Source organism: Pan troglodytes, chromosome X, assembly GCF_028858775.2.
Source record: "Pan troglodytes isolate AG18354 chromosome X, NHGRI_mPanTro3-v2.0_pri, whole genome shotgun sequence".
Classification (NCBI taxonomy): domain Eukaryota; kingdom Metazoa; phylum Chordata; class Mammalia; order Primates; family Hominidae; genus Pan; species Pan troglodytes.
In genome coordinates this window covers 113,060,866-113,075,218 of record NC_072421.2, presented here as the reverse complement: position 1 = coordinate 113,075,218, position 14,353 = coordinate 113,060,866, and the positions used below count along the sequence as shown (strand labels likewise).

Sequence of the window (14,353 nt, the reverse complement as noted above, 5' to 3'; positions counted from 1 at the left end):
ATTTTCAATATATACAAGAGAAAATAGCACAAAAAAAACACCCATAAACCCATCACAGATTCTACATTTAACCAGATTTCCCCACATTTGCTTGGTTCATCTATTCTCTCTTCCTGTCCTTTCTTCTCTCTCCCTCCTTCCCTGTCTCTCTTCCATGAATTATTTTAAAGCAAATCTCAGAAATCCTGTGATTTCACCCCTACATAGCTATTAAGAAATGAGTTCATTTTTCTGGAAATACCTCTATTCTGTGCTATAATTGATCATTAGCTAGATTCTAACTGATCTTTTGTTTTGTTTTGTTTTCAGTACCAATATCTATGAGTCACTTAAACCCCAAAGGGTGCCCAATCCTGTGTCATTTCCTGGAGGAATATCAAATACCTCCATTTTAGGTAAAAGTTTCCTTTCCTCTTTTTATACTTAATAAACAAAGATAATATCTGAAAGCAATGGCTATTTAAAAATAAATTAATACATAGCTTTTTCCAATAATAGAAATATTCGATTCAATTTGGTCAGATTAAAGACATCATTTAAACGTTTCTCAGGCAAGAATTTTGCAGCTATTTAATGCAAGTCTCAATTATAGTCTAAAAGCCCTTTTTCCTAGGATGAAGAATACTATTTCAAACCCAAAGACACAACAAAAAGACACCTCTCCTTCCCCTAGCTTCAGAAAGCTAAGGTACATTAACTAACTTCTTAGATTGAAATAGCCCACTTTGCTTTTAAAAGGTCTAATGTCTTCCATGCCTAAGTAAACTTTTACATCTACCCTCAAAATCTGAATAATTTATGAGAAAATAAATCTGCTGCTAATGAAATTAATTAATTTTCATACCCAAGAAGTATTTCCACCAGTTTCCTTTCTTATGAAAATTAACATATGTTTGAGTGAAGCCAAGGGCAATTTTCAGGGATATGTGTGTGTGGGGTGTTTGTGTGTGTGTGTGTGTGTGTGTGTGTGAGAGAGAGAGAGAGAGAGGGAGGGAGAGAGAGAGAGAGAGGCTAGGCAAGATCAGACTAGTTACCATGCTTCACTTCAATTCAAAATAAAAATGCCATAAAATATTGTGACCTATAACTCAAATCACTATATACACGAAGCAGAAAGCTATCGGCAAGTCACTGAAAATGCCTCTTGCAGTGTTATATACCTTGCTTATATGTTAGCAAATACAGCACTTGTTAATTGAAAAAACTGGTTTGTTTTGTTTCATGCTTCACTTTTTACTTCATATGCGCAAACTAAGTACAACCAGTCCGAGAGGTGACTCAACTCAGAGTGAGGATTGACTGTATAACTAGCTATACTTCCCTTTGCCAGAAATATGGGGAAATTAAACTTATATGACAACCATGTGATGGAAAATCCTAATGTATGTGAGCACCAGAAATCACTATTGCTGCCAAGTACCAATAACGCCATCAAAATTTAATCACCAGTGATGTTTATTATTTTGTAAATTATAAACACTAAGACAACTGTTTGATTTAACCCACGTAGGAAGAGTAGAATATCAATCTAATCGTGACATGTTCTGTCATGACAGCCACCTCAATCTCCATTTTACAGAATTTTGAAAAACCATGTAACTGGGATCAAAAGCATTTGAAATCCCACCCCCACCACAAATATAGACAATAATTTCTATTATTTAGTGTTTTAGATACTTAACTTGATAAATACGGCTGTATAATTAGGATTTCAAAACCCATTTTTAAAAAGTATAAACTCCCTAAACATTCTCTAAATAAAGAAAAATACAGAATACACACAGAACAGGTTAGAATCTAAACTTCAAATTTTTCTCTTAACAAAAATTTTATTCTACTTGAATAAATAATATTTTTAAAGTGACTCCAAATGTTTACCCAAATAAATAACAGGAATTTCAAGCTTTTTGACGTAAATTCCTGCTTAATCATTTAGTATTTAAATTTAGATTTAGTAATCTCAAAGTTAGAGCCTGTCAAAATAATATTAAAATAGTTACCCGCTGAGAGCAAACTTGTTTCTTTCCTTTCTCGCAGCACTGATAGACAGAACCTTCTCCCACGCCCAGAAGAGCAATCTGGAAACCCAACATTCTTCTTACAATTGCAACTTTAGAGAGCAAGTCACAACACTTCCTGCTAGAAAAAGAGAACACCCTGACAAAAGAATGATACAATACTTACGAATCCCCTTCCTGTCAGCCTGGCGGTATTTTGCCGAGAATTTAATAAATTCTAATTTAAATGCAGCATTTACAGAGAAAAGTTTTCTTTTTTCTTCTTCCTTTTTTTTTTTTTCCCCAAAATCATATAAGGACTCAGGGGAATTTAAAGTTAGTTCAGGTCAAATAGCTACAACCCATATACCTATTTAGAGTTTGAACAGTAGCCAAGTAACCTGCTTATTTTAGAACACATGGAACAGCTTCTCCCCAGTGCCCAAGTCACTCGTCCATAGTCAAGAACATTACTTGCGAAGGCAAATTAACTCTCAAGCCACTCACTTACAGTCTCTATTATTCATGCTGATCCATACACAACATTTACACCCCATATGCTAAGGTGTTGTAGCATTTATTTCAAGTATATACATTTTGATTTATGTCAAAAATGTAAGCTCTTCTGTGTAGGAACTATATTTTCTGCTGGCATAGCACACAGGAACTAAGCCAACACTTGCTGAACGGAAATATCTCAGTTAGAAATAATTTTCTAACTGAGAGCTGTAGTAAAGAGGTCTGGAGCCAGATTGGGTTCAAATTCTGGCTCCACACTTTATTAACTGTGCAAATTGCTTAAAACTCTTCTGCCTCTATTTTCTCATCCCGGGATGAAGATAAGAGCAACTCCATCATATCGCAGTTCACTATTTTATACATGGTTGTAAGGCTTAAATGATTTAATATGTGTCATAAATTAGATCATAGTCTGGCGCATGGTAAGTACTAGATACGTGATAACTGCTCTCATTATTGAAATTTGCCTTTAACTGGTCTAGCAATCTAATCAGTGAATTCCTAAATCAAGCAAGTGGTTAGTTGTGAGTGCCTTTTATGAGAGAGAACAATCAGTTGGAGCACTGGGCTAGGCTGAAGAGGCCGTTTCTGTGCTGACATAGGGCAAGTTCATAATTTGAAAGGAAATGCAGCACAATGAAAGCATCAGGGTCTTAGGAGTCTGACAGACCTGTAAGTCTGTGTGACCCTGAACAAATTACTTAGCTTCTCTGAGCCCCGGGTTCATATCTATAACAATGGAGCTATTCCACATATTTCACAAGGTCCACAGGATGACCCAATGGGAAGATATAAATATGTAAGAGTGTCTGGGTCCAGCAAGGTACTCAGTAAGTGGCAGATATTATTATCTTGTGTCTGGGATAAAGCATGCATAATGCCATCTGCTGCTGTAATCTACCTCATGAGAATGAAAGAAAGTGAGACAATAGATACTCTAGTCCTTCATAAATAATACACGACAAAGTATTTTATGATAGCATACCGAACTCTCAGCATAAGGAGGTGACTCACAGTGTGGGCACCTGTGAAAAGGAGCCCTCACCGGATAGTCCCCATTATGAGGCAGACAGTGTTCTCCTGTCCTCATCACTAACCACCATCAGCAGACACTGGGTTACATTTTGTCTCCTTCATGGAAGTGCTTTAATTTATTTCACCAATCACAAAACCTTCGTGAAATATCAAAAGGCAACACAATGCAGAAGAGAAGGAATACAATGGCAGGAGTCATAGGACATGTTTTTCCGTCTGTCCTTGTTGCTGACTCACTATGTGAAATGAAGCTTCTTCAACTTTTCTGAGTACCAAATTCTCCATTTCTAAAACAAGCATAGAACTATCTGCCTGTGGCCTGTCAGGGAATAGTAGGTAACTACCAAGCATTTTGAGCTAATTTGAAGAGTATGTGTTATCATGCATTTTTCAGATAGAGAAAACCAGGGCATAGGAAACTGCCTCAGGTAAGAAGACAGTATCAGTTTAGACCAGAAATGTTGGTTTTTCCCCAGCCTTACCTTTTCTTCAGCCACACCTGTTGCCTCAAACCACTGAGACGGGTCTGTCCCAAATGCTACGTAACCACCCTTTTCAGATATGTAGCAGTATCATTGAGGAAATTAATGTTTTAAATATGTAATTCTTCATTTTAGAAGACAGCTTTCTCTCGTTTCAAGTTTTACAGGTCGTTATAACAGTACTACTTAAAAACTGTTTTTCTGACTTTTCCTTTCCTGGTCATCTGGAATATATATGCTCTCCAGCTTTCCAAACTCCAAGGCTAATCTTCGATCAGCATGATCTGTCAACACCGAGTTACTAATTCTAAAGTCACTTCACCTTAATATAATAGCATATATTTCTACTGCAAAGCATTGTAGTTAAAGTTCCAGGAATAGACATGCCCTTCAAAAGGGCACATCTTCTACTTAGTAAATGCTAGGTAGGACATAAAGACAGTTTTGGTTTTTTTTTTTTTTGAGACGGAGTCTCGCTCTGTCACCCAAGCTGGAGTGTAGTGGCGGGATCGCGGCTCACTGCAAGCTCCACCTCCTGGGTTCATGCCATTCTCCTGCCTCAGCCTCCTGAGTAGCTGGGACTACAAGCACCCGCCACCACGCCCGGCTAATTTTTTTGTATTTTTAGTAGAGACGGGATTTCACCGTGTTAACCAGGATGGTCTCGATCTCCTGACCTTGGGATCTGCCCGCCTCAGCCTCCCAAAGTGCTGGGATTACAAGGCGTGAGCCACCGCGCCCGGCCAGTTTTTTGTTTCTTTTATTTATTATTATTTTTTTTGAGACGGAGTCTCGCTCTGTCGCCCAGGTTGGAGTGCAGTGGTTCGATCTCAGCTCACTGCAACCTCCGCCTCCCGGGTTCCAGCTATTCTCTGGCCTCAGCCTCCCGAATAGCTGGGATTACAGGCACCTGCCACCATGCCCGGCTAATTTTTGTATTTTTAGTAGAGACGGGTTTTCACCATGTTGGCCAGGCTGGTCTAGAACTCCTGACCTCAGGTGATCCACCCACCTTGGCCTCCCAAAGTGCTGGGATTACAGGTGTGAGCAACTGTGCCCGGGCTAAAAGACAGTTCTACCACATCAGTAATTTAACCAGTTTTAGCATGTGGCCCATTTTGTAAACTTCTATCTCACTCACCATCCGAGGTGTGTGTGGGTGTGTGCGTGACGGGGGCGGTGGGGAGCGTGTCTGTGTATGTGCATGTATGTGAACAGGATCTCGGTTTTTACTATGGGTAATGAACACTGGTTTGGGAATGCAAGACGGTGGCAAGGGTTCTGCAATAAATTCTACATTTTCATCAGCAGGCCACAGAATGAAAACAGCTTTTAAATTGCATCCCAAATTCATCAAAATGAATGCTAAGGAAAGCCGACGGAAACCAAATTCTCACTGTCACTCTCTCTAGATATTACAAACAGAAACCACACAGTTAAGGGTTCAGGCCCGGCTGGGCACGGTGGCTCAGGCCTGTAATCCCAGCACTTTGCGAGGCTGAGGTGGGCGGATCACCTGAGGTCAGGAGTTCCAGACAAGCCTGGCCAACGTGGTGAAACCCCGTCTCTACCAAAAATTCAAAAAAGCCAGACTGGTGGTGTGCGCTTGTAGTCCCAGCTACTTGGGAGGCTGAGGCAGGAGAACAGCTTGAACCCCAGAAGTGGAGGTTGCAGTGAGCAGAGATTGCACCACTGCACTCCAGCCTGGGCCACAGAGACTCCATCTCAAAATACAAACACAAAGTTAAGAGTTCACACACATGCACTTGTGGACACACTCCCACCCCAGGGTGGAAAAAAGAGGCACACCCCAAAAAGTTATGGGAGTTTCACATAAGTATCAGTGGAATATGTAGTTGTAACACAAAAGCTAGGCATAGTATTTTTAAAGTCTCACAACTTTCATCCAGACGTCATGCTCTCCACCACACCCAGTACTAGGTATACTTTCCATGTGTGACACGTACATTGGAGGCTTCTCCCACTGTGCTTAATGACACACCTCAACAACACTCATCTATTTTCCTTTCATGAAACAGTTTTTTTTCCATCTTCATGACTTATAAAAACAAAGCGAACAAACAAACATAGTGAGTGAAGCATAGAAGGCAAAGGGATCTAACATATAAAACAGGCAACAAGTTTACATTCAAGAAACTACTACTGTAATTTTGGGACTATATTGGAAAGTTTAGGAAATTCATACCAGGCACAGCATTAGGTATATAAACTTGTTGCATGGATGTGTCAATTTTAATAATCAAGTCATATATGTAATCATTTTTTTCATATTTGGGGAAAAATAAGTCAGAATATATCTTAATTTCAATATTCTGGCCAGGCGTGGTGGCTGGTGCTTGTAATCCCAGCACCTTGGGAGGCAGAGGTGGGTGGATCACTTTAGCCCGGGAGTTCGAGAGCAGCGTGGGCAACATGGCAAAACCCTGTCTTTACAAAAAAAATACAAAAAAATTAGCTGGGCATGGTGGCTGTCGCCTGTAGTCCCAGCTACTTGGGAGGCTGAGGTAGGAGGATAGCTTGAGCCCAGGAGGTGAGCTGTGATCTTGCCACTGCACGGACAGAGCAAGACTGTCGCAGAAGAAAATATAAAATTCAATATTCCAAGGGCTGTCTCCCTGATAGTATTTATTAGCTCTTTGTTTGTGTAACTAAGTAATCAAAATTTTAAAATAAATAAAGAAAAGGTCAAAATACATCGAACTACACATGGGGCAATGAATGAATTTAAAAGACATACATGTTCAGTTCGTAGCTAATAAAAACATACAAAGGAATAACTCACATGCTCTACAATTTTCTATCCTGAGGGTCTCTCTCTCACTCAAAAAAAGAAAAGAAAGGAGAGGGGAATAGGAGAAAAGTGGAGGGGTGGGGCAAAGGGATAAGGAGGGAAACAACAACAAAAAACCCAACTCAGCAGTTCCTAAACTTTTTGGCCTCAGGATCTGAGGATCCCAAAGAGTTTGGTGACACATGGGTTAGATCTATCAGTGTATTTGTCACATCAAAAATTGCGACTACGAAATTTTTAAGATATTTATTTGTTTAAAAATAAGAATAAGCCCATTACATGTTAACATAAGCTTTTTAATGAAAAATAACTATATTTTCAAAAAAAGTGTAGTGACAAGGGTGGCATTGTTTACATTGTTGCAAATCGCTTTAATGTTTAACCTAGAACAAGAAAGCTGGGTTTTCATATCTGCTTCTGCATTCAATCTTTTGCAATACCGGTTTTGGTTCCAGTGCATGAAGAACATCTGGCCTCCTACAGATAAACTGTTGTAAAAAGAAAGAAATACTTTAAGAGGCTTTCCAGATACTTACAGATATTCTTCAATACTACACCAAAACTCGAGAAGTGGTAGTTTTTCAAAGGTTGGTTGCAATGTGGAGTCTGATACAATATCAACGATTTTTTCAAAATCTATTGGCCTGTCTTGCACTTAGAATGGGCCTTTTACCCATGCTTGATTTTGTAACATCATACATTAGTTATTTGGAAAAATATTGTTTCAGTAAGTTATGTGGGTCTTCCAAATGCTGATACATTTCATTATACAAAATCTAACACATTATTTTCATTAATTATACTGTCGATTTCACTAGAAAAGCCTAAGTATTGATCGGATAAAATGGTGACCAATGCAAGTTCTCAAAAATTTGAATTTTGCTTGAAAGCTCTAATTTTAGCATTGGCAACAAATACTCTTAGTTGTTTCCCTTGCAGTGAGAGGCACACTTGGTTCATTTTTTAAAAATAAAGTATCTGTTAGATACTCGGGTCTGAATAATCAGTTAATTCAATCTTTCAAAGTAAAACTGGTTGTCTTTTTTTTTTTTTTTTGAGACGGAGTCTCGCTCTGTCGCCCAGGCTGGAGTGCAGTGGCGCGATCTCGGCTCACTGCAAGCTCCGCCTCCCTAGTTCACGCCATTCTCCTGCCTCAGCCTCCCGAGTAGCTGGGACTACAGGCGCCTGCCACCACGCCCAGCTAATTTTTTGTATTTTTAGTGGAGACGGGGTTTCACCGTGTTAGCCAGGATGGTCTCGATCTCCTGACCTCGTGATCTGCCCGCCTCGGCCTCCCAAAGTGCTGGGATTACAGGCGTGAGCCACCGCGCCCGGCCTGGTTTTCTATTTTTAAAAAGGCAGCTAGTTTAGCTCACAACTCAAACAGCTGCGCAAGTGCTTTCCCTCAAGACAATCGTCATATATCCATATGCAGCAGAAATACTTTATGGGTATGTCTTATCTCATCACACACAATATTTAAAAAGATGCATACCTAAGAATTGAGATTTAATACAATTATTTTTTCCTGCTTCATCAAGTACATTTGTAAATGAAATGCATGTTGTAAGATTTTTTTCTAAAGGTGATGGTATGGTGCTGAGGAATACAATGGCTATCACTACACTGTGGGGCCACTATCTTGATTCAGCAGCTTTACCCACTACTGCTTTTGCATCATCAGTGCAAATGTTAACACAGTGAAAAAGCAAATAACAATTTAGTTTTATCATGAAAGTAATTTTAACCCCCATGAGCCCATGTGCCACACTTTTTGAAAACTGGTGCTTTATTCAGTAATATTTATGAAGGAGACATCTAATTTTAGAGACAGCAAACCTATAAAGTATGCAGGTTTTAACAAGAATTTTCAAACTGAAAATAAAATTAACAAAATTACATATCTAGGTTTTAACCTGAGTTCTGTACTTTTGAACTGTGAAAAGAAAAAACATCTCTTTAATATCAATTCAGGCAAGACAAAAATCTACAGCTTATCTACTTCAAAGCACATTTTGCTGAATCAGGTTCATGTCTAAAAGGCAAGACTTTATCATGACAGTCATGACATAACATGTACAGTGTTGTTTAGAAACTTTTTTTTTTTTTTTTTTTTTTTTTTTGAGACGGAGTCTCACTCCATCCTCCAGGCTGGAGTGCGTGGCACAATCTTGGCTCACTGCAACCTCCCCCTCCCGAGTTCAAGCGATTCTCCTGCCTCAGCCTCCCAAGTATCTGGGACTACAAGCACCTGCCACCACACATGGCTATTTTTTTTTTTTTTTTTGTATTTTTAGTAGAGACCGGGTTTCACTATGTTGGCCAGGCTAGTCTCGAACTCCTGGCCTCATGACCTGTCCGCCTCAGCCTCCCAAAGTGCTGGCATTATAGGTGTGAGCCACAGCGCCCGGCCTGTTTAGAAACTTTTAATAAAATTTTTTAAAAGATTAAGAAAGGAAATATATGTTACAAAATGAGTTAACATCCTAATCATACACAGCAAATTAGATTTTTCTTGGCCGGGCGCAGTGGCTCACGCCTGTAATCTCAGCACTTTGGGAGGCCGAGGCAGGTGGATCACCTGAGGTCTGAAGTTCGAGACTAGCCTGACCAACAGGGAGAAACCCCGTCTCCGCTAAAAATACAAAATTAGCCGGGTGTGGTGGCACAGGCCTGTAATCCCAGCTATTCGGAGGCTGAGGCAGGAGAATGGCTTGAACCCGGGAGGCGGAGGTTGCTGTGAGCCAAGATCGCACCATTGCACTCCAGCCTGGGCAACAAGAGCAAAACTCCGTCAAAAAAAAAAAAAAAAAAATTAGATTTTTCTTCTGATAAGCGGTTAAGAATTTCTTTCTCTTGCATAAAGTAGCACAGAAAGGGTTTAAAAGTAAAACTCCATATGAAATGCAAACACTACTATCTTAAAATATTAAAAACTAAGTGTACTATAGTATTTATGGGTAAAACAATATGCGGATTATTTTAAAGCAAATCTCAAAAAAGAAGGGGAGAGCAAAGATGAAATAAGAACATGAAATACTGGTAATTGTTAAAGCTGGGGGTTTTTAATGCTATTTTACATTATGTGTTTGAATAATTCCATAAAAATAAGTTTTTAGACCGGGCGCAGTGGCTCACACCTGTAATCCCAGCGCTTTGGGAGGCTGAGGAGGGCAAATCACGAGGTCAGGAGTTTGAGATCAGCCTGGCCAACATGGTGAAATCCCGTCTCTACTAAAAATACAAAAAATTAGCTGGGCGTGGTGGCGGGTGCCTGTAATCCCAGCTACTTAGGAGCCTGAGGCAGGAGAAAATCTTGAACCCAGGAGGCGGAGCTTGCAGTGAGCTGAGATTGCACCACTGCACTCCAGCCCAGGCCACAGTGCAAGACTCTGTCTCAAAAAACAAACAAACAAACAAAAAAACTTTTTAAAATTTCTGCCTACTTATATAAAGGACTTGGGATTTTGGAGAGCAAAATTAAATTTCATGGCTCATATTTGTTCAATAGATAAATACCGATTAAGCATCTATTCTGTAAAAGGCACTATACTAGTTGGCATCAGGAAATATGAGGATTTCTGCAATATGCTTTTCATATCCTCAAGGGGCTCGGAGTGGCTGTGTCTATATATATAATCAATTCCCTAAAATGGGTATAATGCTTCCACTATGACCTTTCTAAGGGGTATTTCTTTATGTCATTACCAAGTACAACTTGAGCCAATTGAATTGGAAGTCACTATAATGCAATTTAAAAAAAAAAAAAAGAAAGGGAAATGGTGTATGAAAGAAAATACAAAAAGGAAACAAAAAATAAGAAATGAGACTTTCCCTGGTTTCCCTCTATAAAAGGAAACGAACAAGAGATGTGAGCAAATATGGGCATGACCACATCATTTTTCCACCACAACCCATCATCTTATTTCACTTCAGGACAGGAACCATCATGTCATCTCCTTTGAGTCAGCTCTTGTACTACTCACATAGGCAAAAATAACTGAGCAATACATTCATTTTCCACAGGGAGCATTAAATACATTTAAGTATTCTATAATTTTTCAAATGACAGAAGATAGTTTTACAAATGCCACGACTTTACATTAAATTCCAGGGCTACTAGGTCCTTTCACCACCTCCCCCAATACAAATTAAGCCCATCCTCAGGAGGAAATCCACAAGTTAAACTAGTAACATTCCTCAAGAGGCCTAAGTATAACACTGATAAATGAAAACTGAAAATGATCATCACAGAATAAAATATTTACTTTACTTATCAGCTTCTAGCTTCTTGAACTAGATTTCAAACAAAATGTCATTTTTTCCCTATTCAAGCTGTAGATAATATGTGCAAAAGTTCTCAAAACTCATTCAGTGAAGATCTTTAAAAGCTGAGTGATAGCATTAAATAATTTTAAATTGCTCTACTGTTTTAATATTTAATAAGCTCTAAGAGGGCAGTGATTTTTTGTCTGTTTTGTCCAGCAATCTATTTTCAGCTTATAGAACAGTGCCTGGCATACAGTAGGCACTCAACAAATATTTATTAAATGGATGTATGTGGAAGACATAGCATCCTAAAGGAATTAACTCAGTGTCATATATTATAGTGGTTTATTTCATAGTCAAGAATAAACTTTCAGTATTTGTCTTTTTAATGCAAAGCAAATAAATAAGGATACAAGGCATCTACTCTTGTTCCATTGGCTAACTCTGTAAGATACGATCATTCCTGAAAGCTAATCTGGCCAAACACATGGTGGTTACATCTTCTAATAGCACCAAATCCATGCTCAGATTTGGTAATTGAAACGAATTTCTAAATTCTGCACCTTTAGAAAATAAATTCATTTGAGAGAAAATAAGTGGAGTGGAAAGTATAAAGAACTCTCAGTGTATCAAGTTTTTCCTCAAACTTGCCACACACACCCTCCCCCAAAAAGAAAGAAAAACATCTCACTGTCAAGAGTCAAAACATCACTGCTTTAGCTTTCCAAACTTTAAAACAACTACTTTTTGACCTCACAAGGAATAACAAAACCTTCAAAAGAAAGAGCCGCTTTAGCATTTCCTGCCAGCCTGCCCTAGTCTAAGATTAACCTCGTCAGTTTTTAGGAAGACATATAAAATCCCCTTTAAATGACTAATTCAGATGAAGTAGTAACATGAAGCCATAGCTTTTAAGACGCTGGCTTCTACTTGCTACCAGATGTTGCCATCACTTCAAAGCGTTAAATACATCCATGAAGAATTTCAGATATATTTGCATGTGAAATATTTTCTGGCTTCCACTATCATTGTGGAGTCACATTCACGGAGAAAAATAGTTGACACATTCACGGAGAAAAATAGTTGACTCGCTGTTTAATAAAACATCCTTAAGATTCCATTATTCACTTTGAGAGCCACTCTATGTCAGTATAATTCTTCCATGTAATTCCTGCAAGCACATATATACACTTTCAAAACACAATACAAATTAATTCCATTTCATTGGGAGTTTGCCATGAATGGCCTGCTTTATACTTCTTTTGAATTTGGGGTGGGAGGGAACCTTTCACAAAAAGTCCAGCTGAAAAATCCAAATTTTTGCATGTGTATATTTTGGTATTTCTTTTTCAGACAAGTAGACTGTCCTGAGCTTTACATAATATAGTTTAGAGTTCCTTTGCCAGGTGTAATTCATCTATTCCACTATGCTTTCTGTTTCTAACCACCACTCTTCTCTGATTAATTTCTTTGGCTATGTTGTCATCAAGGTTTTATTAGCTTTTTCTTTTCTTTTCTTTTCTTTTTTTAAAGACAGAGTCTCCCTCTGTCACTCAGGCTGAGTGCCGTGGTGCAATCACAGCTTACAGCAGCCTGAACCTCCCCCAGGCTCAGGTGATCCTATCACCTCGGCCTCCCGAGTACCTGGGACCAGATGCATACCACCATGCCTGGCTAATCTTTTTGTGTTTTTAGTAGAGACGGGCTTTCGCCACGTTGCCCAGGCTGATCTCAAACTCCTGTCCTCAAGTGATCCGCCCGCGTCGGCCTCCTAAAGTGTTGGGATTCAGGCGTGAGCTACCACGCTTGGCCTATTAGTTTAATTTTTTAAAAAAATGTTTAAATCTCCAGAGAGAGTTTAATTCAGCAACAATGGTTGCTATTTTCTACACATAATGGTCATTGTTAAGTCTGGCCCAACACAGAATCCTGAACACAATGTAGATTTATCCTTAAGATTGGCTGCAGAATACCATGGTCTCATAAAGTATTAATAGTTATATGCCCTTACCATTCAAATGTATGGGAGCTTCCCTACAAAATTTGTTTATTTTATTTTATTTCTACTGAGATGCCTCAATTGTATGACTTCGAGGAGGGAATTGAATCCATAAACATAACACTATGCTGGATCAGACTACTACAGACTGGACTGTAACTGACCAATCTTGCTTGTTTGGTGTTTTATTTGGCAATCTGTTAGCTGGTACAGCTAAAGTCTCATCATAATGAATTCTGCCACAAGTCAAAAAGCTTTTGTGGTCTTCACTTCCTAAAAATCACACTGTTAGCAAAAAGTCACCTATGCATGAGTAACCAACCTCTTCCCTCTCCCAGCTTATTACCTCAGAAATTGGCTAAAGCAATTAGCAGAATTATTTTGATGAGGCAGACTGTCCTGGCTCACTAGCTGAGAATTCACTGCTCGAGAGAATGAGCTTTTAAAAGTCTTTCATTAGACAAAATAAATTTTAAAATACAGATAAATTATATGTGAAGAAAGAAATCTGGATATATGTTTACAATGAGTACCATTATATTGCATCTTCTTTAAATCACACTTTCTAAATTATAGTTTTGCATTACCTAAGCAGGGTTAGGAGTAAGTGGGAAGTAACACATCACTAATATGAGTGATGGTAAACTTCACTGTAATGATAATGCTATGAGCCAGATGCTGTAACTTAGGGAAGTTTTCTTTATAGAAGTAATTCTGCTACTGTACTTAGGGTAGTACATTTGGACCCTGATTTTCAAATTCCTGCTAAGTCTAACCACTTAATCCCACATTCATAATGTTATAGACCAACAGTTATACACTTTATTAAAGAATAAACAGCCAATTTAAATATAAACAGGATGGAAAATATAACCGGAACGTTTTGTTTTGTGCCTGCCACCCTGAATCAGTAAGCAGACAGAAGAGTGGAAAAGCTTTATCTTGAGAAAGCAAGACAGAAAGAAAGCATGATCTCATTCAACTTTCCCTCACCCAAAACCAACAAGGTGACATTATCCCTTCAGTTCTTCTTCAGTCCTAATCAGTTTGATAGCCTCCCTCTTTTTTTAAATACCTGAAAGTAAATTTCTGAGTGTTCTTTTAAATTAAGAAGTTTATCAGATGCTTTCTGTAATTTTTAAGATTTTATTTTGCAGAATCAACAATCAAAGCATGAGAATACACAAATGTTTTCATTTAAAAACTTTTGACTTACTATTCATGAATAATAAACATATCC

The 14,353-nt window shown here is 38.6% G+C and overlaps 1 protein-coding gene across 4 annotated transcripts in view; it reads right to left on the bottom strand.

Annotated features, from left to right (window-relative positions):
• PLS3 (plastin 3) overlaps positions 1-14,353 on the bottom strand; it is an 89,536-nt gene that overhangs the window by 54,945 nt on the left and 20,238 nt on the right. The window contains exon 1 of one of the 4 annotated variants that reach the window (XM_016943367.3): positions 2,001-2,138. The exons of 2 other annotated variants lie outside the window; for them this stretch is intronic. The gene's annotated coding sequence lies outside the window, so the exon portion shown is untranslated. Of the gene's footprint in view, positions 1-2,000; positions 2,139-14,353 lie in introns of those variants that run through there. One more of the 4 variants, XM_016943365.3, reaches the window with a different exon arrangement.